The 25,102-nt window shown below is 38.9% G+C and overlaps 1 long non-coding RNA gene across 1 annotated transcript in view; it reads left to right on the top strand.

Annotated features, from left to right (window-relative positions):
- Nucleotides 1-24,659, top strand: part of LOC110310019 — a 55,806-nt gene extending 31,147 nt beyond the window's left edge. Inside the window, exons 3-6 of the long non-coding RNA XR_002379792.1 lie at nt 22,056-22,116; nt 23,033-23,085; nt 24,226-24,272; nt 24,410-24,659. This is a non-coding gene — a long non-coding RNA (uncharacterized LOC110310019). The remainder of the gene's footprint in view (nt 1-22,055; nt 22,117-23,032; nt 23,086-24,225; nt 24,273-24,409) is intronic.
- The last annotated feature ends 443 nt before the right edge of the window (nt 24,660-25,102 follow it).

Here is a 25,102-nt window from a genome sequence, read left to right as displayed (position 1 = left end):
TCTTTCTTTCTTTCTTTCTTTCTTTCTTTCTTCCTTCCTTCCTTCCTTCCTTCCTTCCTTCCTTCCTTCCTTTCTATTCTATTCTATTCTATTCTATTCTATTCTATTCTATTCTATTCTATTCTATCCTATCCTATTTAATCTAAAGAAATGCTGATCAAAGCTCTCCTCACTGACTGGCAGACCCACTAATGGGCAGTGCTCTCAATTTGAAAGAGATCTAGGATTAAACTAGGAAATGGATTGAGCTTGTGGGTCTCCTTTTCCCAGGTGGGGGTACTTCTTAGATTACATTTCAAGTGTATCTGAAACAGAGCCTTCTCTAGTCTTCAAAATGCTGGTGGGTGGGAAAGCATTAGCTAGGATAGGTCATGTTGCCTGGCTTGAGGAGAGGCAGCTGCTGATGCCCAGGCTTAGGAGGGGAAAATATAAGGGATGCCATGCCTCCTGTGAACGAGGCCCACAGAGAGTAAACAAAAGGGTTTGGAGGCCATGCCTCTAGCTGGGAAATTTGCGTGGCTTTTTCTCCAATAGCTTTGCAAATCTTTGTATAGTCAGCCCATTCCCGTTACAAATTTCATCCAGTCTACTCATCTCCTGGCAATCAGTCTTTAGTTTCTTTGGTCTCAGCTTTTTATGTGTGGAAGTCTTCCCTGCACCCCCTTCTCTCTCTTTTTCCTTTTGACAGCAAAAGCCTGATTTAAACAGGCTTTTCTTCTCTGTCCATCTTCTCCCAAACATCTCTTACCAGGTCCTAATATTAACTCTCATATCCAAGAGGTATGATGATCCTCCCCATCCAATGACCCTCTTCCACATGCTCTCCACTGTCATGTGTTACAGTGTATCTGAATTAATTATTCATATTTTACCTTAATGTGCACACTAACATAGAACAAGCATTTGCATCTTAGTGTTTTAACTCTCCTAATACATTTATTCATTTTATTTGCTGAATAAGTAAAATCATATAAAACACAGTTTATGAAAACAACGTATTTTATAAATGCTCATTGTGTGCTGATATTATATATTATTAAACTTTTTTTGAACCACCCTCTTCAACCACAAGAAGGTTCGTGGGTTAAAAGCAAATTTGTTATTTGTTATATATCATGATATTGAAGTTCTGAGGGGATGAGGAGGCTATTTGGGTTCACATTGCTGGTAGGGAAGGGCAAGTACCCAGGTTTTGATTTTAAGTAGTCCATAGTTCATGGGATGTGTAGGAACTCTTCTAACCTTGTCCTCATTATGACTTCCAAGCACTTCACTGAGTTGTAGTTATTTTTTGGAGGACTCATTTGTACTTATAAGTGAAAGACTAGACATAGACACACAAAATTTGGTTCAAGGTGAAGCACATTTTTATAAATAATAATAGAAGTCATATCCTCTGAGGCTTTTAGATACTCTGAATATAGTAATAGGATTTCAGGAATAGGATATTTCCTTAGACTTTGTTTAACCATACCATCTGATCATATAGAATTTGAACCACAATGCCTAAATATATCAAGGAGATGACGTGTGTTTGTGTCGACACACATCCTGCAGCTGAGAAATTCATATACATTAAGAGCTGGTTCTGTATAATTCATGTTATTTACTAGTGCAATTTTACCGGCCCTCCAAACATCATTGAGTGCTCTACTATAAATATGCCTTCAGACCTTTTCCAAACCACTAGTCATTTGCCCAGCGGGCCATAAAAGCACTGTATCATGTAACCATGGATTGGATGAAATTTCAAAAGCTCTCCATTTAGACAGCAGGCCTTAGTGGGTTTGGGGGTCTGTAACATTATCCATTTAATTATACATTTGGGCACACAGGAAAAAAAAACCTGTATTATTTACACAATTGCCTAGAATATTCCCTCCAAGCTGTTAGACCTGAGTCAGAAACCATTAGAATGCTAATCAAGAGAAGGATATGAAATAGATTTCCTTGGTGCAACTGCAGCAAGCTTTCTAGACACTTTTATTTCAGGCATATGCTCTCCCCAGACCCTAACAGCCTTTCTCCCTTCCATAGTCCTAATAGGGTTACTAAGCTTCTCATGTGAGAATTCAGTGCAGTTTGGAAATATTCTACTTCTCAAAAACAGTACCTGTAATATACACAGCCCTGAATTTGAGGCAAATTAAATATTCAAAATAATAAAGTTATTCTACCTGGGGGTGAGGAGGGGGAAGTTGCTGGAGATATTTCTCCCAGGAATGGCCAGAATGTGGGGCCATTTATATTAACTACACGAGAGAGACATAGATTGTAGAAAGAAAGAGGGTAGAATGGATACAAGAAACCCAGAACATCTGTCTTCTTCATCTATGTTTTTGAGTAACTATGCTATTCTCTGTGCTGTACAGTAATGCCTGACCCAGAGGCAAGCTAGGAATTGTTTCTGCTTTCTACACAGCTGTTTATGATGAAGCAGCCGACAGAAAGCCATCTTTTGATGAACAATGTGACAAGAGAATCAAGGCACTAATTGGCCTACAAAATCCCAGTCTTTGAATGGGTCCTACTTTTTCACAGCTTTCATTCTCTATTTCCTGTATCCTTGCTCACTCCAGAAGGTCATTATCTTGATACAAAGCTCAGATACAATATGTACTACTTGGTCCTATATCAGACCACAACTCTTACCTGATTCATCTTTCACTGCAAATGTTCAGCTTTGTGGTTTCTATAGCTTCCCCAAAGAGGGTTCTGTGCACTTAGGCTTGATTCTACTAGAGACTCAAGCTTATTCAGTCTTGAGATTTACTCCTCAAAATAAATTTATTAAATATTGTCAGCTTATTCACTTGCATTACACCATATGTTATGACAAGAAAAGAAGAAAACATGTTATCTTCCCCTCCAAATAATAGACTAATGGTTGTTATATTAGTTGATAATATTTTTCCTCTCTGAAGCTTCTTAAACTGACCTTCCAAAGTTTGCATTATTCTGAATACTATTGTCTTCCAGTGATCCTGCTATGGCGACCTATTAAACTTTGCTTGTAGCAGAAAGAAAGAAAGAAAGAAAGAAAGAAAGAAAGAAAGAAAGAAAGAGAGAGAGAGAGAGAGAGAGAAAGAGAGAAAAAGAGAAAGAGAGAGAGAGAGAGAGGGAGGGAGGGAGGGAGGGAGGGAGGGAGGAAGGAAGGAAGGAAGGAAGGAAGGAAGGAAGGAAGGAAGGAAGGAAGGAAGGTGGGATTAAATACACGTAAAGTTAGAGAATACTTCAATGTGTAATGCTATGCAATGTGGTGGATACTTTTCACTCAATACATAGAGAAACTTCTGCTGACAAGTAACATTAAGTGAGTTGCTTGGTTAATGCTCCATGGCTGTCTCTGGAAACTCTTGGAATGCAAGAAGAGACACAGTGCTAGTATAATATTCTGATATTAGTATATATCAGAAACCCTTCTTCATATAGTCACTACTACTTGAATTGACCGATCAGTGGTATTGCCCCCAAAATGCTCTGAACATTGAAATTGGTAAATGTTGCCTTCAGTATTTTGGATAGCAAAACTTTGTAGAATATACTATTTATATTACCTAGCATAATGGCCATTGTCATTACACATGGAATATGCCCTGCTATGAAGTCTAGAATACAATGGGTCCATCTTTCCTGGAATCTTCTTTGAACTCAAGTGGCTTCTAGTTATTGCTTTATGGAGATTTTAGGGCTCTGAAAATCAATCAATAAACCATTAAATATATTCTTCACTCTTGCCAAATGTATATGAATATTCTATAACTGTGTGATATAATGAAAATAATCCAGTGACTTCTTTTGGTATCAGTTTCTCCCTCTATGTGACAAAAATAGTAATGAGTACCTTGAAAATTAGAAGTAAATGAAGTGTCTTTGGCTAAGATTCAAGTCTGGTTTGGCACATGTCAGGTATTGGTTAAATATTTGGCACTGTTACACACTTACCAAAGCATTCACAAAGTTCATTTGATGGCTATAGGAGGTGTGTCTCTTTGAAACATTTTTCTTCTGCTCCACAGAAAGGGGACAGAGAGAGGGAGGGGGAGGGGGCAAGGGGGAAAGAGAGGGGGAGGGGGAGGGGGGAAGGGAGAGAAAAGGAAAGGAAGAAAAGGGTGGGTGAAGAAAGATAGAAAAGAAGGATAGAAAGATGAGATTACATACACGTAAAGACAGAGAATACTCCAGTGTGTGAAATACAAATGGGAAAGGGCACATTTCTTTGCATAGAAATAAGATCTGTCTATCTTCTTGACTCTTGAGCCTGGCAGGCCAGGTAGTAGGGTTCAGTCCTCAATGCTTATTGTGCAGTCCTCACTTTAGCCAGCAGCTGCTTCAGTCCAGGAATTTTATGGCAGGAAATATAAAGTGCTGTTGAATCTAGGTGCTTTAGAGTCCTAGGTAGAATTATTTCTTCTTGGGGCAGGGGTGGGGGTGGGGGGGTGACAATCAGCCAAGGACTGTTAAGCTTCATGGGCTTGATCTTATCTTCTTACATCTACCCTTACCAGTTCTTAATCACGGCAGTGTAATAACACTTTTAAAATTTATGGAGACAATTAGAAGCAAACAGTTCTTTTGACCCCCCGGCTCTTTCAAAGGCACATGATACTGCAAAAGAAAGTGGAGCCAGGAGACTGCAGTGCTTTTCAAGGTGTTAGCAGTTTGATGCCCGTTTTAGATTCCAACAAGCCAGCCAGATCTGGGGACTAGGACACTAGCCCTCATCTTTTAATTTTCCAACTGATGTGGGAAGTCATTTGAGGGCTCCTCTCTGAGTCACACCACATCATATTTGAAGGGGGAAGGACTTAAGGCCCTTCTTCCCCGGCAAAAATCCTTTTAAAAAATTTCCACTGGGCCATTGATGGGCCATCAATGTCTTCCTTAAAGTCTTTGCCTCTTTCTTTGATCTCATCTGGTTCTGTGAGGATTGGCATGTGACTTCTTTTTTTCTGACTCAAGCTCCTTGGAATTGAATTGTTAGGACCTGGTCATTTTTATTCTTTCTTTGAGAATCTTATACATACACACAGTATGTCTTGATTCAATTAACCCTGGCTCTCCCTCCTGTTCCTCTCCTTAACTACATGTCTTCTTTTCATAACCCAGTGAGTCTATCAGTGGTATAGGATCAGGCTTTAGCAGTGTTCTCCTGTATTTCTTTTAGTGAGTTATTAAAGTCCTTCTTGATGTCCTCTATCATCATCATGAGATATGCTTTTAAATCCAGGTCTAGCTTTTCGGGTGTGTTGGGGTGCCCAGGACTGGCTGAGGTGGGAGTGCTGGGTTCTGATGATGGTGAGTGGTCTTGGTTTCTGTTAGTAAGATTCTTATGTTTGCCTTTTGCCATCTGGTCGTCTTTGGAGTTAGTTGTTATAGTTGTCTCTGGTTAGAGCTTGTTCCTCTCTTGATTCCGTTAGCCTCTTTCAGCAGACCTGGAAGACTAGCTCTCTCCTGAGTTTCAGTGGTTAGAGCACTCTCTGCAGGCAAGCTCTCCTCTTGCAGGGAAGGTGGACAGGTATCTGGCGTTTGGACCTGCCTCCTGGCAGAAGATGAAGGCCCAAAACAGGGCTTGTCCCAGAATCTGTGTAGCTTCTGCAGTCCACACTTTCACTAGTCTCTGCGGAGTCCTGAAACCAAGATGGCTCCCCCAGATGTTGTGTCAAAGCCCTCCTGGGCAGGGCGGATGCCTCTCCTCTGGCAGGGAGGGTGCCCGGGTGTCTGTAGCCCGAAATGCAGTCTGTCCCAGAAGCTCTGTGGTTTCCACCTGTCTCAGAAGCTGTTAGCTTCTGCAGTCCTCACACCACCTGTGCAGACCAGTCTCAGAGGAATCCGGGAACCCAAGATGGGTCCCCCAGATGCTCTGGTAAAGCAATTTATGGTGATAAAAGCTTTATTTACCCCAGTTATTCTAACCTTGTGAAAATCTTAGTTCCTTATGGCGGTTTAAAACCACCCGGAATCAGGATCTTCTTCCTGACCATCAACATCCATGTTGGCTTCTCCTCCTGCTACTTCTCTGTCTCCTGAACTCCTAGCTCTACTTTCCTTTTCCTGTCCAATCACAGGCTTCCCACTGCCCTAATGTGATTGGACAGGGAAAATCCTGCAACACTGGGAAAGTTGTTGAGAGCTGTATTTAAAAAAAATGTAAGTGGAGTGAGCCATGGGCACAGTTCAGTAAGCTGCATTCTTTTGTGGTCTCTGCTTTAGTCCTGCCTCCAGGTTCCTATCCTGCTTGAGTTTATGGCTTGGATTCCTTCACGAATGGACTATGATGGGGACATGGAGGTCAAACAAACCTTTCTTTCCCATATTCTTTCTGGTCATGGTCTTTATTATTGCAACAGAAAAAAAAAAAAAAGAGGGCAAATAGGTATTTGTGAAACAGATGAATTTAGTAGCTGCCTAGCTTGAAGACTTTCTACCATGTCTGTTTTCTTCTTAACCTTCACTCCTCTGCCCTTCATATCCACATGCTAGGTGGAGAATACACATGCAGAAATAAAAAGAGGGTTATTCTATTATATTGTAAACAAATATTTCTGATAAATACATAGCCCCCATGTCTCCTAGAAGAAAGTAGAAACTTAGACTGTGTCAATGTCAGTTCACTGTAACTGCTTTAGCTTTTCCACTGGACATTGAGGTTCTCATTTTTGATAGGTTGACCTAAAAGTTCCTGTCATCACAAATGGCCCCATTCTCTCAAACACCTCTGTCTCTCCAGTCCCCCCTCCCACCCCCTTTTTTTGTTTGTTTGAAGGTAGTACAGCCTCTGTTATCCTGAAAGCAGATACCATCATTTCCCAAATGGGAGAATTAAATTCATTACTAATGCTTCACACTCCATTCAGGCAAGCCCACCTACCAACCCGAGTGCTGAAGTGAGACACCTATAATCATCCCTTTATTGTTTGCTCATTTTATGAGGCCTTTCACTCCCTTCTCACATTCTTGCCGCTATCAGGAATTCACATTGTGGAGGCTCCTTGGCGGCCTTGTGGGCAAGCATCTCAATTTCCAAACATCTGGCTGGTTTCAATCAATGAGACTCTAACACAAGGCTCTTGGGGCTGCAGTGGTACTTGCGGGGGTCGTTGAATTCAGGATTCAGAGCCTATAATAAGCATCCAGACGGTCTCTGAATCCTTTTGTTCATGGAAAACTACTGAAACTGGGTTAGATGAAGTGAAAAATGAAAACAAAAATCTAACAGAGCTAATAGGTTTGACAGCAAGCTCAGAAAGTTTGGGGAAAACATACTTGACTCAAAACCAAAATTCTAGATACTGGTGACCAGGCAACAGACTCTAAAATGAGTTTTTAAAGCAATCAGGGGAAAGTGGGTGTCCAAAGCATAGGAAACATGCCTGTTCTTACTGAGAGGCAGATAACCAGACATTCTGTTACTTGAGTTGTGTTTTATAGCTTCAAAGTGTTAGCACACCTGTGGACAGAGGATACTAAGCAGAGACTTTGCGGGTTCATAATTGGGTCCATATCTAATTCTTTCCAACTATTAGTCGAATGAACTTAAGCAAGTCATTCAGTCTATTGGCACACATTTTCAGGGGTAGTAAATGTTACTGCTACCTTCCTATGAAATGAAATCAAGTAAAATGTGAAAAGAGCATGCATGCAATGTAGGCATAGACTTATGCTGTAATCTCATTTATACTCTATACTGAGTCTGCTGAGAAGGTAGAACAAATGTCACCTGGACTGGAAATTTACTTGGGATCATTCTAGTAATAAATTGCTGAGTCACATTGTAAACTCAGCCTGAATTCCCCACCCCTGATTTTTCTATACCATTAAATGGCTTTGAGTAAGCCTTTTATGTCAACCCATAAATGTGGTCCCATTGCACATTCATAGTGCCCTTTGGATTCCATTTTGTGAGTCATTGGGTGTTTGGGTCAAGACTCATAGAGCTCTGGAAACCCCAAACCACATCATCATCATCATCATCATCATCATCATCATCATCATCAGTGACTTAGTGATCCCTGAGGTCAACCCCAGCTCTGATATGCCACAGTGTACTTTCAATGGCTGGAGTCTGCATTATCTGAACCATGGAGAATATTGATCCTCTGCTGTACACAGATGAGATGTTTTATCTAGAAAGCAGCATGTCTTATGAGAATTTCTAAACAATGGCATAGGAATCCTGAAGTGTTCTATATACAGGTTTTGATGGTCACGTTAGGAGCTGACCTCAGAAGACGTTAGAATCCAAATACTTGTTAAGTCTCGAAGCAGGTATGAGTAACCATGTCCATAACCACAGGCAAATCCTTCTCACTAAAGACTAACCTTGGGTTTAATTTCTGAAAACTTCAACATTTGATTTCCAAGAATTTTTACTAGCCAATTTTCTCCCCTTTGGAAGTGGTCTTCAAGAGATTCTATTTTTCTTTAGAGGAAGGTAGGGTGTTTTTTAATTAGATATTTTCTTCATTTACATTTCAAATATTATCTCTTTTCCTAGTTTCCTCCCCCAAAATCCCCTATACCCTCCCCTGCTCTGCTCCCCAATTCACCCACTCCCACTTCCTGGTCCTGGCATTCCTCTGTACTGGGGCATATAATCTTCACAAGACCAAGGGCCTCTCCCATTAAAGGCCGACTAGACCATCCTCTGGTATATATGCAGCTAGAGACACGAGCTCTGGGGATACAGGTTAGTTCATTCTGTTTTTCCTTCCATAGGACTGCAGACCCCTTCAGCTCCTTGGGTACTTTCTCTATCTCCTTCATTGGGGGCCCTGTGTTCCATCCAATAGATAACTGTGAACATCCACTTCTGTATTTTCCAGGCACTGGCATAGCCTCACAAGAGATAGCTATATCAGGGTCCTGTCAGCAAAACCTTGTTGGCATATGCAATAGTGTCTGGGTTTGGTGGTTGTTTATGGGATGGACCCCCAGGTGAGGCAGTCTCTGGATGGTCCTTCCTTCCGTCTCAGCTCCAAACTTTGTATAGGTATTTCGTTCCCCATTCTAAGAAGGAATGAAGTATCTACACTTTGGTCTTCCTTCTTGAGTTTCATTTGTTTTGCAAATTATATTTAGGGTATTCTCGGTTTCTGAGCTAATATCACTTATCAGTGAGTGCATATCATTTGTGTTCTTTTGTTATTGGGTTACCTCACTCAGAATGATATCCTCCAGATCCATCCATTTGCCTAAGCATTTCATAAATTCATTGTTTTAATAGCTGAGTAGTACTACATGGTGAAAAGGTACCACATTTTCTGTATCAATTCCTCTGTTGAGGGACATCTGGGTTCTTTACAGCTATTATAAATAAGACTGCTATGTACATAGTGGAACATGTGTCCTTATTACCAGTTGGAACATCTTCTGGGTATATGCCCAGGAGAGGTATTGCTGGGTCTTCCGGTATTATGTTCAGTTTTCTAAGGAACTGCCAGACTGATTTCCAGAGTGGTTGTACCAGCTTGCAATCCCACCAGCAATGGAGGAATGTTCCTCTTTCTCTACATCCTTGCCAGCATCTGCTGTCACCTGAACTTTTGGTCTTAGCCATTCTGACTGGTGTGAGATGGAATCTCAGGGTTGTTTTGATTTGCATTTCCCTGATGATTATGGATATTGAACATTTTTTCCGGTGCTTCTCATCCATTCGGTATTCCTTAGTTGAGAATTCTTTGTTTAGCTCTGTACCCCATTTTAATAGGGTTATTTGGTTTTCTGGAGTCCCGCTTCTTGAATTCTTTGTATATATTGGATATTAGTCCCCTTTTGGATTTAGGATTGGAAAAGATCCTTTCCCAATCTGTTGGTGGGCTTTTTGTCTTATTGATGGTGTCTTTGGAAGGCAGGATATTTATAAAGGTGAAAGTTCAGTGGTATATACCAAGCATAATGCCAATCTCTTATGTTCCAGTGTGTTATAATTTGTCTAAAAGTTTTATTTATTTTATCTGTTTATTTAGTGTGTATGTGTTGGGGAGTCAGGTCAGAGTCCAATGTTCCAAGAGTTATTTCCCACCTCCTATCATGTGTGTTGTGGGGCTTAAACTCAGTTCATCAGGCTTGGCAGTAAGTGCTTTTACCTGCTGAGCTACCTTGAAAGCCCCATGAGAGACTTTGATACATTAGCTCTGTGATAAAACCCAGAAAGCATAGCAATTCTTAATAATTAGTCAATGTGAGGACCTTTATTTTAATGGAAAACATGTTTTAATGGAAAACATGCAGCTCCGACTAGTCACATACTCATTGACACATGTGGTCTCACCACAACACTGTTACACTTTGCCCTAAACACCTGGACTCTAGAGAAAAACACAGTAACAGTGACATTTCCTCTCATGTATTCTTGAAATGCATGCAAGCTCAGGGTATATCTCCCAGTACTGTTAGCATGCATGCAGGCTGGCTCACTACCCACAGCATTCTACCTGCCACACTGGGACAGGCAATGTTGGATGGAGAAGAAAACGAAGCTGTTCTATTCAGAACACTATCCCATAGACTTCCTCTGAGAGATTCATACCAGGCAGAAAGCACAAAATATTCTAAAAATCAAGTATCAGTGGTGAGTGATTGGAATGAAAACAAGTATATAGAAGCCAAATGCAAGAAGCCCTACATGGAAAGCAACATCAAATGCTGCCTTATTGCAAAATGTCACATGCAAGATAGTCCAAACAAGTGAAGAGAAGCAGCATACATATCAAGTGGAAACACAAATTTTGGCGTAAGATCTTACATGCACTAGTGAAGTATAAGCAGCAGACATGAACCTGTGCTCTCTCTACACTGTGTGCCTTTAGGTAGTCTGCCTACGGGAAACATGACGGCACCTCTGCTCTCCCCTTTAAAGTACTCATGATGCTAGATATCAGGTCAACTTTTACCCTAGATTTTTGTCTACAAAATGGGTCTAGTTATAGCCCCCCTCTTCCAGGATTTCTTTGTGGTCAGTATGCTACACATCATGTGCAAATTGACTTAGATTGGTGATTGGTACATAGTAAATTTTTAACAAGAATAGAGCTTCCATTTTTAATATTTTTAATTTATATTCCCCCCTATGGTGTTCAACACAAGACCTTCAATAGGTATTAAATAAATATATTGAAATGTTTGTATCAGATATAATGGGGGCATAATTTAAATATGACAAGTGCTCATTTCATGCATAGTCCTCTGTTGACTTTGATTAATTGCATGTAATTGTCAGCACAGTCAAAATATAGAACAGTCTTTACACCCTAAATGCCCTCTGTTGGGATCCCTCAGCTCTGGGCTCAAGGCCCTTACAAATCTGCTGTCTGTCACATGAAGTTGACTTACTCAGTCCCTAGAATTTGTATCAGTAGATCATGGATGTCATACTAATTTCACATGGAATCATGTGCTTTTTTTTTCTGCCTCTTCTGCACAATGTGAATGGGTATAAGAGCCCCCCCTTTTAATTTTTCCTTGTATTTTATTTTATTTTCCTGTGTTTATAATTGATTTGGATTACTGAGTAATACATCATGACAAAGATATATTAAGATTTATTCATCTATTTACTTATGAATGGAGTCTTTTACTCCTCTTCAATTTTGGTTCCAGTAATGCTAGAATGATAATTCACATGTACATATTCATTTGGACATATGTTTTCATTCATGGCTGGTAACTATGTAGTTATGTAATTCTGGAACTGCATAACAAACAATACTTATTCAGAGTCATATATAAACATATTCCTACATGAACATTTCCCACAATAGCTATAGCATTTTGCTTTACCAATATTGTATGGGTTGTCAGTTATATTCATTCTCAATAAAAAATGGTCTTGATATTAGAAAACATTTCTATGAAATATGTAGTGGCATATTCTGCTTGATTTTTATTTCTCTCATGACTGATCTTGTACTGGGGTGAACTTCAGCATTTTGTACACATTAGGTACTGCCACTGAGCTACAAGTATGTCTTTTTCATTTATTTAGATTTTTTTATTATCACGTAGTTATATTATACAAGTAGTAAGGTTCATAGTGGCACTTCAGAAAATTCCTTATTTTCTGGACAGTGTTTATCTCCACCCCATTATTTATTGTTTTCCCACCTTCTGCTCACCCCTTCTTCTTTCCAGTCCCCTTAATACATTCATGTCTCATATGCTTATGAGTATATGAATATTTATTAAACATAATCTAGGCTCCACAGGTGAAGGAAACCATGTAGCGTCTGCCTCCTAAGGTCTGTCTGTCTTTGCTTATGATGATATCTGGTTCCATCCATTTTCCTGCCAATTACATAATTTCATCCTTTATGACTGAATGAAGCTCCCTTGTATATACCTTTCACATTTTCTTCATCTGTTTATTTCTTGGTAGACTCCCATACTGATTATATAGCTTGGCTTTTCATCTTTTCTGTGTCTTTTGCTCTCCATTAATTAAAAAAATATGTTCATTTCTGTGATAGTTTCATATTTTGTATTACTTAATATTTTTGTTGTCTTTTAATGAATGGTGTTTAACTTTGCCCTGGCTGCTGGCTAAGATTTGGCTCATTTTAAGCCTTTCTTATAAATTGTCCTTTACTGTAGCTAGTTTCAAGCTTGTGAGAACTAACTGTAGTTTTGTGATCATTTCCACATGCTGTAGAAACACTTTAGAGGAATTGGTTAGATTCTGAACACTTGTAATGTTTTGTAGCTCTTAGTTTCCTGGTGGTTGTTCAGTTTGCTTCTTGTATTGTTGAATATATCTGTCTATCACTACAAGTCATGTCTTTTGAATTAGTGAGTATACATTTGCCTTTATATTTAGCCGTTGACTCAGAGGAGCAGTTACAGATGCCTTTAACATTTTTCTCAACTCTGTAGTTTGCTTTTCTAATTCTAGCAATATAAACCTCTTTGAACTCTAGTGTCAATCTCTTCAACTTACTAAGAGTGCCTTGCTTACTTTAGGGCCCCTTTCTTATACGATAGACTGAAGAGTAGATCTGGTAGAAATTTTGGACAGTTGCAGGGTGTTTCTTGCAGGGTTTCTATTACTGCAATGGAACATCATGACCAAATAAGAAAGTCGAAGGAAAAGGGTTTATTTGGCTTATACTTCCACATCACAGTTCATCAAAGGAAGTTAGGGCAGGAACCCAAACACAGCCAAAACCTGGAGGCAGGCTCTGATGCAGAGGCCATGGAGGAGGGGTGCTGCTTACTGGCTTGCCCTATGGCTTGTTCAGCTTGCCTTCTATGGAACCTAAAACGACCCATAATGGGTTGGGCCATCCCTGATCAATCAGTAATTAAGAAAACTGTCTTATAGCTGTGTCTTATGGAGGCATTTTCTCCATCAAGGTTCCATTCTTTCTGAAAATTCTAGCATGTGTCAAGTTGACATAACACTAGCCAGCACACAGGGATTGCATTTAATTTCCACCCAAATTCAGAAGAAAGAAAATCCTGGGTATTTTTTGTTGTAATACATGTTTCACATATTTTTCGAGCCATTTAAGCAAAGGGCACAGATCTGTTCTCAACCATCTATCATGACTGCATGAGAAAGCTGATGGAGTCCTTAAGAGAGTAGGTGGCATTATCAAGATCAGATGATTCCATCAGGAAATGGAATTAAAGCATTTGCCACTGGTCAAGGTCATTCTATTGCTGTTTCTACCACAGGTCAAAACTTCTTACCTCACTAGGACTTTGTAATGGCTCCTTCCTCTAGTTAATGTATTTAGGGCAAGTTTGTGGGCAGTTGCCAATTGAATTGTTTTTGCTCCACTTTAAAAACTACTTAGATTCAAGCTCCTTTGTCCTTTGCATCATACCTACACAGTTCCTGTACAGCTGATGAATTTGAATGAAGGAATTTTTGTGCCTCATAGAGTATTCTACCTGTATCTGAACTGAGCTGAACTGTGGTCTCTTTGAGGGAAAGGTCAAACCTTAAATGTTGTCAGTATTCACACCATTCAGCATAATGTAATTCACACTATGCCTCCAGTGCCAATTAGTTGGATAAGTAAAAACACCCCACTATAAGCTATTAGAATAGAAGTCAACATAATCAAATTATATTGAGTCACATTCTCCCTTCACCACCCACTTTTGTCTTTAAAATAATTGCATAATATATATGATACCAATGGTCAGCGTATGTAGGAAACTGGTCCCAAAATACCCAAAGAAAGCATGACCATTGTATAAGTGGCATTGCATTTGTATCTGACCTGTGCCATCCTCTTTTATAATTTCAATAATCTCTAAAGGTTCAAGTCTAGCATTTACATGAGAGAAGACACGTGGTAAGTGCCCCCTTTCTGTGTCTGGATTACTTTACTCAGAATGATTGTGTCTGTCTCCACCCTTGTACTTATGAGCATCTTTTTTTTCATAGATGAATAATTTTCCATTGTATATATGTGCCACATTTTGGCGATCTCTTTACATGTTGAGGGATATTTAGGCTGTTTACATACCATAGCAGTAGTGAACATGAATGAATGAGCAAGTACTTCTCATAGGATACAGAGTCCTTTGGGATAATATCTAGCGATGGTATAGCTAGATTTTGTATTATATGGATGCAATGTAAATAGTGCCAACATAATTGTTATTCTGAATTGTTTAGGGAATAATTAAAACTAAGTTTATATCAGAATGAGAATAGTTGTCATATATATTTTACCAACTAGGTTTGAGTGAATCTGCAAGCATAAGGAAATGCAGGTACAAGCGTACCTGCATAGAAATCTGGGTGTATTTATTAACTTTATAATTCTAAAACTGAAAACATACAACTTAAGTTTTAGTTATTTTTAATATCAATTTTAATTTTCTATTAGGCCTGAGAGGTCATATTCTAGCTCATTCCGCACAAGAGTGAATTGTGTATATCCTATCTATATATTAAATCCATTCCTTGGGCTTCAATCTAAAAACTTTCACTTGAAAATGTATCTTTTTAGGGTCCTGTCAGCAAAATCTTGTTGGTATATGCAATAGTGGTGGGGCCGTCTCTCGATGGTCCTTCCTTCAGTCTCAGCTCTGAACTTTGTCTCTGTAACTCCTTCCATGGGTATTTTGTTCCCTCTTCTAAGAAGGAATAAAGTATGAAGTATCCACACTTTGATCTTCCTTCTTTTTTTTTTTTTTTTTTTTTGGTTTTGTTTTTTCAAGACAGGGTTTTTNTGTGTAGGCCTGGCTGTCCTGGAACTCACTTTGTAGATCAGGTTGGCCTCGGATTCAGAAATCTTCCTGCCTCTGCCTCCCAAGTGCTGGGATTAAAGGCGTGCGCCACCACCGGCTGGTCTTCCTTCTTGAGTTTCATGAGTTTTGCAAATTGTATCTTAGGTATTCTAAGTTTCTGGGCTAATATTCACTTATGAGTGAGTGCATATCAAGTGAGTTCTTTTGTGATTGGGTTACTTCACTCAGGATGATATCCTCCAGATCCATCCATTTGCCTAAGAATTTCATAAATTCATTGTTTTTAATAGCTGAGTAGTACTCCATTGTGTAAATGTACCACATTTTCTGTATCCATTCCTCTATTGAGGGACAACTGGGTTCTTTCAAGCTTCTGGCTATTATAAATAAGGCTGCTATGAACATAGTGGAGCATGTGTCCTTCTTACCGGTTGGAACATCTTCTGGATATATGCCCAGGAGAGGTATTGCTGGATCTTCTGATAGTACTATGTCCAATTTTCTGAGGAACCACCAAACTGTGAGGCTATGCCAGTGTCTGGCAAATACAGAAGTGTATGCTCACAGTCATCTATTGGAAAGAACACAGGGTCCCCAGTGAAGAAGCTAGAGAAAGTACCCAAGGAGCTGAAGGGGTCTGTAGCCCTATAGAAGGAACAACAATATGAACTAACCAGTATCCCCAGAGCTCGTGTCTCTAGCTGCATATGTAGCAGAGAATGGCCTTCTTGGCAATCAATGGGAGTAGAGGCCCTTGGTCTTGTGAAGATTCTATGCCCCAGTATAGGGGAATGCCAGGGCCATGAAGTGGGAGTGGGTGGGGTAGGGAGCAGGGGGAGGGGGAGGGCATAGGGAATTTTCAAAGAGGAACCTAGGAAAGGGGATAGCATTTGAAATATAAATGAAGAAAACATCTAATAAAAAGGTAATTAAAAAGAATCTGTTCTTAATAAATAGATAATTTAAATAAAAATGTGTCTTATATGTTAAGATATCTCATATTTATATTAAAAAGAGACACTGATAGTTTTTCTTAATTTAAAATTCTTTCACTGGCTTTTCTATTATGCCTTTAAGAAAATATCTAAAACTTTTACTCCAGCATAAAGTCCTCCAGCTTGCAATCCCTAGTGATTTCAACTTTATTGCCAAATCCTCCTTATCCCCAAACTCTCCATAACTATTTAAATTTATTACATAAATTAATAATTTATTTCTTACACTCTTTTTTGTCTTACCAAGGCAGATTTCCTCTGGTCACTTTAGATTTCTTTTTTAACCTCTTTTACGTGTCCTGTGTCTACAATGCTGTTTTCTGTTTGTGACAAATAACAGAATTCTTTGTCTCTGATATCTAATTGACTTTTCTGGGGAGAGTGGAGGAGAGTATTAACGAAAGCTATGTCCTTTCTACTGATCTGTGTGTCCAAATGCCCATTTAAATTGGACCAGGGAATAGGACTTTGTTGGCCACTCTGGATAAACAACATTAACTGAGTCATCTGCTGTAGAAGAAAATGATACTTTTTTATGCAGGGAAGAACTTAGTTTTCCCAGCTTCTGGGAGTGTTCATACCTAGATGGCTTTGAACTCTTTTCAAGATCTTTCCTTGGTAGAGGCAAGCCACATCTAAGAGTAAACTCCTTCCATAGGGCATCCTTCTCCAGTGACAGATTGATTTATAAGTATAGAGGCTTGCTTCCCCATTCCAAAATTGAAATAATATGAAGGAGCCATCATTACTTCAGGACTTCTCATTCCTATGTGACAGGTATAACTGTGAAAAAAGGAAAAAGGTTAGGGTAATGTTTGCTTTACATTAATATATGCTGTATTTCAGCTATATTTACAATTCTTTGAAGAGTTATACCCTATCAACATACCTTGATGATTATATATTATTTTTTCTGCTTTGTATTTATAATATATTATTATACAACAAATATCAGAATTATTCCTTGTCAGTATAACATGACAAATGAATAAAAAGATGAGAAATATATTTTTGGCGAATGAATATGTGTGTGTAAATTATATTTTTATAAAAGAATAGACATATCATCCATAGAATGCTATATACTAATCTCCTTCACTTAATAATGTATCATGTGTTTAAAGCACATCAATAAATAAGCATTTACATGATTTTTTAGATACTGCTGAGTAGCTGACATTTTACCTCTATGGACTTATAATGCTTTATTAAAAACAATTCTTCATTTCCTTATCTTCAAGTTGTTCCCTTTTCTGCGTTGGTGAATGCAGCAATACAATGAAAACTTTTGAAAATAGTTTTGCAAATTTTCTTGGGATAAATTTGTGGAAGTAGAGCTGTAGATTATAAATGGCATGTTGTTAGTCTTTTAATTCATAATGCCAAATATCCTTCCCAACACATTGAATGAATTTGATTTCCCACCAGCTGCATAAACAAATATATTCTTAGCCTTGATGTGATATGGATATGAATCTTTCAAAGCAGTATTTTCTGACTGTCAGAAAATAGTCCTTTTTCAATGTTAGCTTTCATTTTCTCTTTCTCCTCTACATCTTTTCTTGTTGACTTTTAGGTGTCCTCTATATGGTGTGAACATTAGTATTTACCTCATCTTCTATGTTCCAAATATCATCTATATTCATGTCACTTGTCTGGATAAGGATGGCAATAGTGACAGTAGTTAGGCTAGTCCAGTTTGTGTCTTGTTATCACTATCCTTGGTAGTACTGTTGTTGCTGTTATGTTTGATGGTGCTGTTGGTCCTGATGCTTCTGTAGTTTACAGTAGTCATGGTGATGATGCTTTATTTTATTTCACTGAAGTTTAATTCTATCAGTATGTGAAAAATAATTATTACATGTAATCCCATGTGACAAAAGACCATGGCATTTATACATACACCTTTAAAATTATATCTGTTAATATATACATATATATATATAAACATATATGCATATATCAATACATATTATATTTTTATGAGAATATATGATCATATATTATATATTCTAATATCTATTAGATATATGCATGTGTGGTGTGTGTGTGTATACTCATGTACCCTTTAATCTTTATCTCGGATTAATTTGATATATAGCTTGTATTAGTGTGAAAACTTCTTGAGACAATTACAAGATGAGGCTGAGCTTACTGCTCCCAATTAGAGACAGCTAAACTGTATCATGCAGTGTCCTGAAGAGGTAGAGAGTGGATCTAGCATGGGGTGCTGAGAGAGTGTGTCATCAGAGACAGATGGGTATCTAGGGGCATGGATTGTCTGTGTCTGCACAGGGGCTCACTGAGAAGCTTGTTGCTGATTGACTGACACTGAGGGATGTGCTTATGGGGGATGCAAGTAAGTGGGAAGCTGTTTTTCCAAAGCTAGGCACCGGTGATGGCTGACTGACTTGTAAAAGCAGATTCACTGAAAGGAATTGGTGATCAATTGAACAGACACAAAAGCAGTTCTAGCATTCACTGTTAGAAAGGTTACTGAAAAGCAAAACAAAACACAACAAAATAAACAAGCAAAAAACCCCCCAGATGTTTCCTAGTATCATGGGACTTTAAAAATTCTCAGTAGGGATCCACACCCTGAGAGCAATGAGAAGGGAAGAATTTGATTGGATGTTTTTCATATTTATTCACTTTCCATCCTGTTCACTGCTCCCTCCCCCCTCCTCCCAGTTCTACCTTCACATACCCCTCCCCCATTACCTCTTCCCTAAGAAGCCCTGCCCTGGGCCCTACTCTAGTACAAGAAGTTGCAGCAGGACTAAGCCCATCCTCTCCCACTGAGGCCAGACAATGCAGCCTAGCTAGGGAAAAGGTATCTATCCAAAGGTAGGCAACAGAGTCAGAGATAGCCACTGCTCCAATTGTTAAGGGACCCACAGGAAGACCAAGTTGCATATCTGCTATAAATGTGTAGGGAGCCTAAGTCTATCCCCATCATGGTCTTTGAATTTGATGTGTTTATTTCTTTCTAAATTGTGAATTCCTTGAGAACAGAAATCTATTTCTCCTCTTTACCCCCAGTTCTAAAACTGCGGCTGGGAAATGAAAATGTTTAATAACTTGAAATCAGGAGCTTGGCTTTCAAGCCCAGCAAAGGCCAAGGCCAAATGCTACAAAGCACCATTTAAGTGACAGTAGACTCACAGGTTCTTTGGAATTTGCTTATTGAAAGATTCCCTGAAATCACCAACTACCACTTATTTACACCCCCTTTGTGGCTCTCAGGTTTATATTCTAGAAGGCTGGCATAAGACAACAGAAACATCTCCACCTGGGATATTCCATACCTGGTACTAGAATTTTTGCTTAAGAGCCCACTGCATGAAGGTTCATCAGTAGTCTATCCATGCAGGGAATCTCCATTCAAACTCTGAATTATATTTGACATTTTGGTAACAATAGATCTCCTCATATCTTTTTCATGTACTTTTCACTTTGGTTAAAATTCTCTCTCATTCCCTGCTTACACTCTTCTGACCCCAATATTAGGATCTCTACTTTCATTTTTTTTCTTATGTTCTACCCCATTAATTACTTTTCTGTTGTTGTGATAAAATATCAGAACTAAAAGCAAAACCTTACAGAAGAAAGGTTAATTTTAGCTTACAGTTCATTTTGAGAGGATTAGTCCACACATGGTAGGACTAATGGTAGGCATGGTGTGTCAGCAAGAGCTGGAACCTAGATGATTATATATCCATCTATACACAGGCAACAAGGATAAAACATGAAATAATGTGTGGTTACCGCATCATCCACTACTCCTGTAGCAGCACCACTAAGTAAGGACCAAGTGTTCAAATACATGAACCCCTGAAGGACAGTTTTTTCCATTCAGACTTCCACATTCCTCTTCAACCCTCTTTGGTTAGACATTTCTGTCCCCAGCATTCCCCCTTCCTACTGTCATTTTACTTATATTCTATCCTTCTTCTACTTTAAGAAGTGAAGTAGTAAGAAGTAAAGTATCATACCAGTGGCTCTTTTATAGCCTCCTTGCTTCTATAGATGCTCTAAGTCAGACATACAAAAATAAGGTTCAAAGCCCAGATTCACATAGTCTGGATTGCCTCACTGAAGATAAATTTCTCCAGTTCTGTCCATTTGTCTCCAATTTTCCTGATTTTGTATTTCTTTACAACTGAATAAATTCCATTGCATGCAATGCACCATATTTATTTATTACCCATTTAAATGTTGCTAGAAATCTAGGCTTATTGGGAACAGAGCAGCAGTGAGCATGAATGGGCAGGTAGTACTGTGGAAACTGAGAGTCCTGTTTGTGTTTGCCCAGGAGTGCTGTGGGTCATGTGATAGTTGTATTTATAGCTTCTCGAGAAGCCTCCAGACTGTTTTCTGACCTGAGTACACTAGTTTATACTTCCACAGATAGTATGTGAGGGTTTCCCTTGACTCTATGCACATCAGCCCTTGCTGCAATTTGTATTCATGATATTGGCCATTCTAACTGCTGGGATGGAGTCATAAAGCACTTTTAAATCTGAGTTTCCCTGGAAGGATTAGGATGTTGAACTATTTTTAAGTGTTTGATAGATATTTGTATGTCTCCCTTAGAAAACTCTTTGTTTAGTTCAATGGCCCATTAAAATACTTATTTTTATTATTTTTAAGTTTCACGTATGTGTGTGTGCGTGTATGTGTGTGTGTGTGTGTATGAATGTGTGTATGCACATGAGTATGTGTGTGTGTGTGCATGTGTGCATGTGTGCATGTGTGTGTGTGTGTGTGTGTGCGTGTGTGTGTGTGTGTGTGTGTGAATGTGTATCTGACAGGAGATTCAAGTGCTTGTGGAGATCTAGGCATCTGACTTACTGGATTAGGAGTTACAGGAAGGCATGAGTCCTCCAACAGAGATGCTGGGAACTGATGTTGGATCCTCTGCAGGGGCATCATGCATACTTTATCACTAAGTCATTTCTCTGGTGCCCATAGAGTGAATTTTTTTGCTTGATGATGCTTTTTGCTTTGCTTGATGTTTATACGTTTTGTTGAGGTTTTTTTTTTTTTTTTTGCCTCACCACACTTCCTGCTTTCTCCTTGTTTCATATGTGTGCCTGGAAATATGATCATTTGTTTCCCTGTTCTTCCTGCCATGCCACGTCTTCTCTGCTGTGCATGGAGATTAGCTGGTGCCTAGTCTTTCTATTCTAGGCATTAGAGTTGGTAAAGGTATTCCTCTCATTTTATTGGCTGCTCCTCCACTTGATTGACAGTTTCTTTTGTGCTACAGAAACTTTTCAGCTTTATGAGATGCCATTTATTATTCTTTGTCTTGCTTTCTGTGCCACGGGGAGCCCTGCTCACAAAGTCCTTGCCTAGGTCAGGTGTTGAAGCATACCCTCTACTTCTTCCTCTTTGATGTTATTAGTTTTGATCCATTTGGACTTAAGTTTTATGAAGGATGGTAGACGAGTCTCCAGTTTCATTTTTCTAATGTTGATGTCTAATTTTCCCAGTACCATTTGTTAAATAGACAATGTTCATATCTGGCATCTTTTTCAAAAATCGGGCAGTTATAGTTGCATGGACTCTTGTCTAGGACAGCTCTTTTATTTATTCCATCCTTCCTCATGGTGTTTTTGGGACAGTACCACTCTGGTTTTGTTACTATAGCTCCATAGTATAACTTGAAATCAGAAATGCAACACTGCCAGCAGGCTTCAGTTAGTTCAGGGTTACTTTAGCTCTCATTGGTCATTCGTGATTCTGTATAAGTTTTAATAACCCTAGACATTTGATTATGATTGCATTGCATCTGTAGATTCCTTTTGGCAGGAGGATCATTTTCACAATATTGATTCTTCAATCCAGGAACATGGGAAGTGATTGGATTTGAAGCCCACTCCACAGGAGGGAATCTATGCCTAGCAATGTAAGCCCTGTCAAAACTCCCATAGGCCTAGGAAGGAACTTACTACTGTTGTTTACATAAATTGCCTTAATATAAAATTGCTCTCTAAATAACAATGGTTATAGATATTGAAAAATATTACTCCCAGTTTTAATCAGAGAATCCTCTCTTTGACATGAATACTGGTTAATTCAGAGAATCATATCTTCTTCAAGATGCTGAGAGAAGTGGCTCATGAAGGTTCAGTCCTAAACAAGACATACTACTTTCCTCTGAAGTTCAGGAAACATTGCAGAAGGGCGGGGGTTGGGGGGCAGACAGAATGAAAGGTAGAAGATGATGACGTGGGCTAAGACGTGCTGCTGTCTTCAGAGCCTGACACAGCCATGCAATCACAATCTCACCTGTCTTCCCTAGAGCTGTAAAAACCAGAGGGCTCCAATGGTTAATCAGGGAGCAGAGAGGGACTCATAGAGCCCTATATCTCCCAAATGAACTGGTGACTCCCGATGGATGAGATGGTCACTGTCTTCAGTTGTATGGTCACTGAGAAGCTTGTTATTCTTCAGTGAATAGTTTTTAAGTCACGGTCATACAGATAGATATGTCTAAAATTAATGAGTCACGAAATAAAAATGCCTGACTGTATTGATTTGTAAGGAAAGATCAGACTGGGCTAAAACTGAAGAGAAGGAGATAACTAAGAGACAATGTAAGTGAGAGTAATCATAATGGATAACATATGTATATAAAATGTCAGAGGTGAATGTAATTGTTGTGAACCCCCAAATTATTACAATAAAATGTTTCAGCATCAGTTCAGCTAACATTACTTTATACTTCTATATAAATCAGTATGAAATATTTTCAGTGGAGTACTTTAGGGAGTCTTTATACAATCCTTTGGAGACTCTACCATATTTGTCTCCTTTTACAGATGAGAAGAGCATGAAGCTTGGGAAGTCCTCAGTGAATAACATGCATGTTGGGGTGAGGGTTGGAGGAGTTGTTCACCACCCTTTACTTGATAGAGCTTTTCAAAATATTTCTCAATATGGAGTATTGTACGATGACCTAGAATTGAGAAGGGAGTGATTTTAAAACATATTGGAGACTAATGTCAACAGATATTATGTGTCAAGCACCATTGTATCCAAATATAAATTAGTCTGCTCAGTGCCTTGGCCAGGCGACTGTTCTGGCTTTCTGTCTTTAACAAGTGTATATCCTGAAGTTAAGAGAAATGAAGTCTCTGCTTCTCTCAGCTGGTAACTGGCTAAAAAGATTTTAGACACCGCGTGGTGCTGTTAGGTTCCAGTTGTTTTTACATTGCCCAACCCCTGCCTCCTGTGTTTCAAATCAGTGACCCAAATAGGCCTGGTTTTCGATAAAGCAACTTAATTATAAGCTCTTTCGGTGAGAGGACTTTAGGTATAGTTTCTAAAACTTTGCTCTTTTCTTTTGAAACTTTAACCTGTAATATGAATTTGAGTAATCCAAGAAAGATTGTGACTAATCTGAAATCCATTCCTGTGCAACCCAATCCCTCACACTGCGGCTTTGATTGCTGTGAAGAGAGTGATGAGTTTTCCCATTCAACATTGCGTTATTTTCTAACTCGCTCACAGTCTTAGGGTGATTAATTATGGGATGCAACAATAGGAGGGAGGGGTGATGAGTCTGCAGGAGTAGCCTGGGCAGAGGAGTGGAAGCACAGCCCCACCCTTAAGAAGAATCAGACTTGCAACTGGGGGGCTCACCAGATTCTCTTTCCATCCTACATGTGATTTCCCAATTAACTCTGAATGACCAGAAATTTATTTAAATACACAGGTACTTTTGCCTGATGGCACAATGAATTATCAAAAAAGACACTAAAATTCTGTTAATGTGGTGGTTTTCTCTAATTTTAGTTTAGACAATTTAAAACTCATTATAGAATACCTTTATTGTATTTCAATTTGTCTTGGCAAAATTAAATAACATTTATTCCCACAAGGCTTTTAAGAGCAATGGTGATTATGCTTAGGAAGGGAAACACATAGAAACAGCATTGTAGGCAAATAATAAGCTAATTAGTTAATAGTTATTACAGAATAGCTTTTGTCTCACTAAACTCCTTTCACCCAGGATGAACAAACTCCTTACAGATTTGCTGAATGACTGCATCACAGAGGGTAAAGTATGCTGGGTTCTTTCTCTGGGTCAGTAAGAGTTCTTCACCTGTATAGATACTTTGTGATTTTATATGGAAAATTAAAAGAGGTTGATTAACATTTATTCAATACCCATTAATATTGTCACCATCTTTCAGACGCTTCTCAGGGATGGCAAACCAAGATGAATGGATTCCTGTCCGCAGGTCTAAAGGTTGGGGCATGTAAATAAACCAATACAGTCATCGCTGCATCAGGCACATACACAAGTTTCAAGGTAGAAGAGATGCCTTGTTTCCTGACATTTCAGGCTGAAGACCTTCCTGTAGAAAGTGATATTTGAGTTATTGTTGAAGGAAGAGATGCATTAGATTAATTTTCCTTAATATAATAATTTCTGCTTCTATACTCCTTATTCATGTTTTCTTTAAAAAAACACATTTAGATTTATTTTTACTTATGCATATGTGTGTGTGTGTCTGGGTCTTTGTGGCATGCATTCAGAGGTCCACAGAGGGCAGAAAAAAGGTACTAAATCCCTTAGGTCTGGGGTTACAGGTGATTGTGAGCCATTCAGCATGGGTGCTAGGAGCTGAACTCCACTCTCACGGAAAAGCAGCAAGTGTTCTAGATGCTGAGTCATCTTCCTAGACTCAGTTTTATCTTTCTTTATGGCTAAATGCAATTCTATCATGTATGCATACCTCATCTCCTACATTTAAAACCATGTGTTTATGAGTGCATTTGTGTCCATGTCATGAAATTAGAAAGGGCATTCTGAGAGAGGAGGAAGAACTCTCAAGTAGTTTAAAGGAAAGGGTATTGGAAGACATGTGACAAGAAGGCAAAAA

The sequence above is a fragment of the Mus caroli genome, chromosome 15 (genome assembly GCF_900094665.2).
Source record: "Mus caroli chromosome 15, CAROLI_EIJ_v1.1, whole genome shotgun sequence".
NCBI lineage: Eukaryota > Metazoa > Chordata > Mammalia > Rodentia > Muridae > Mus > Mus caroli.
This window is presented reverse-complemented; position numbering and strand designations above follow the sequence as displayed.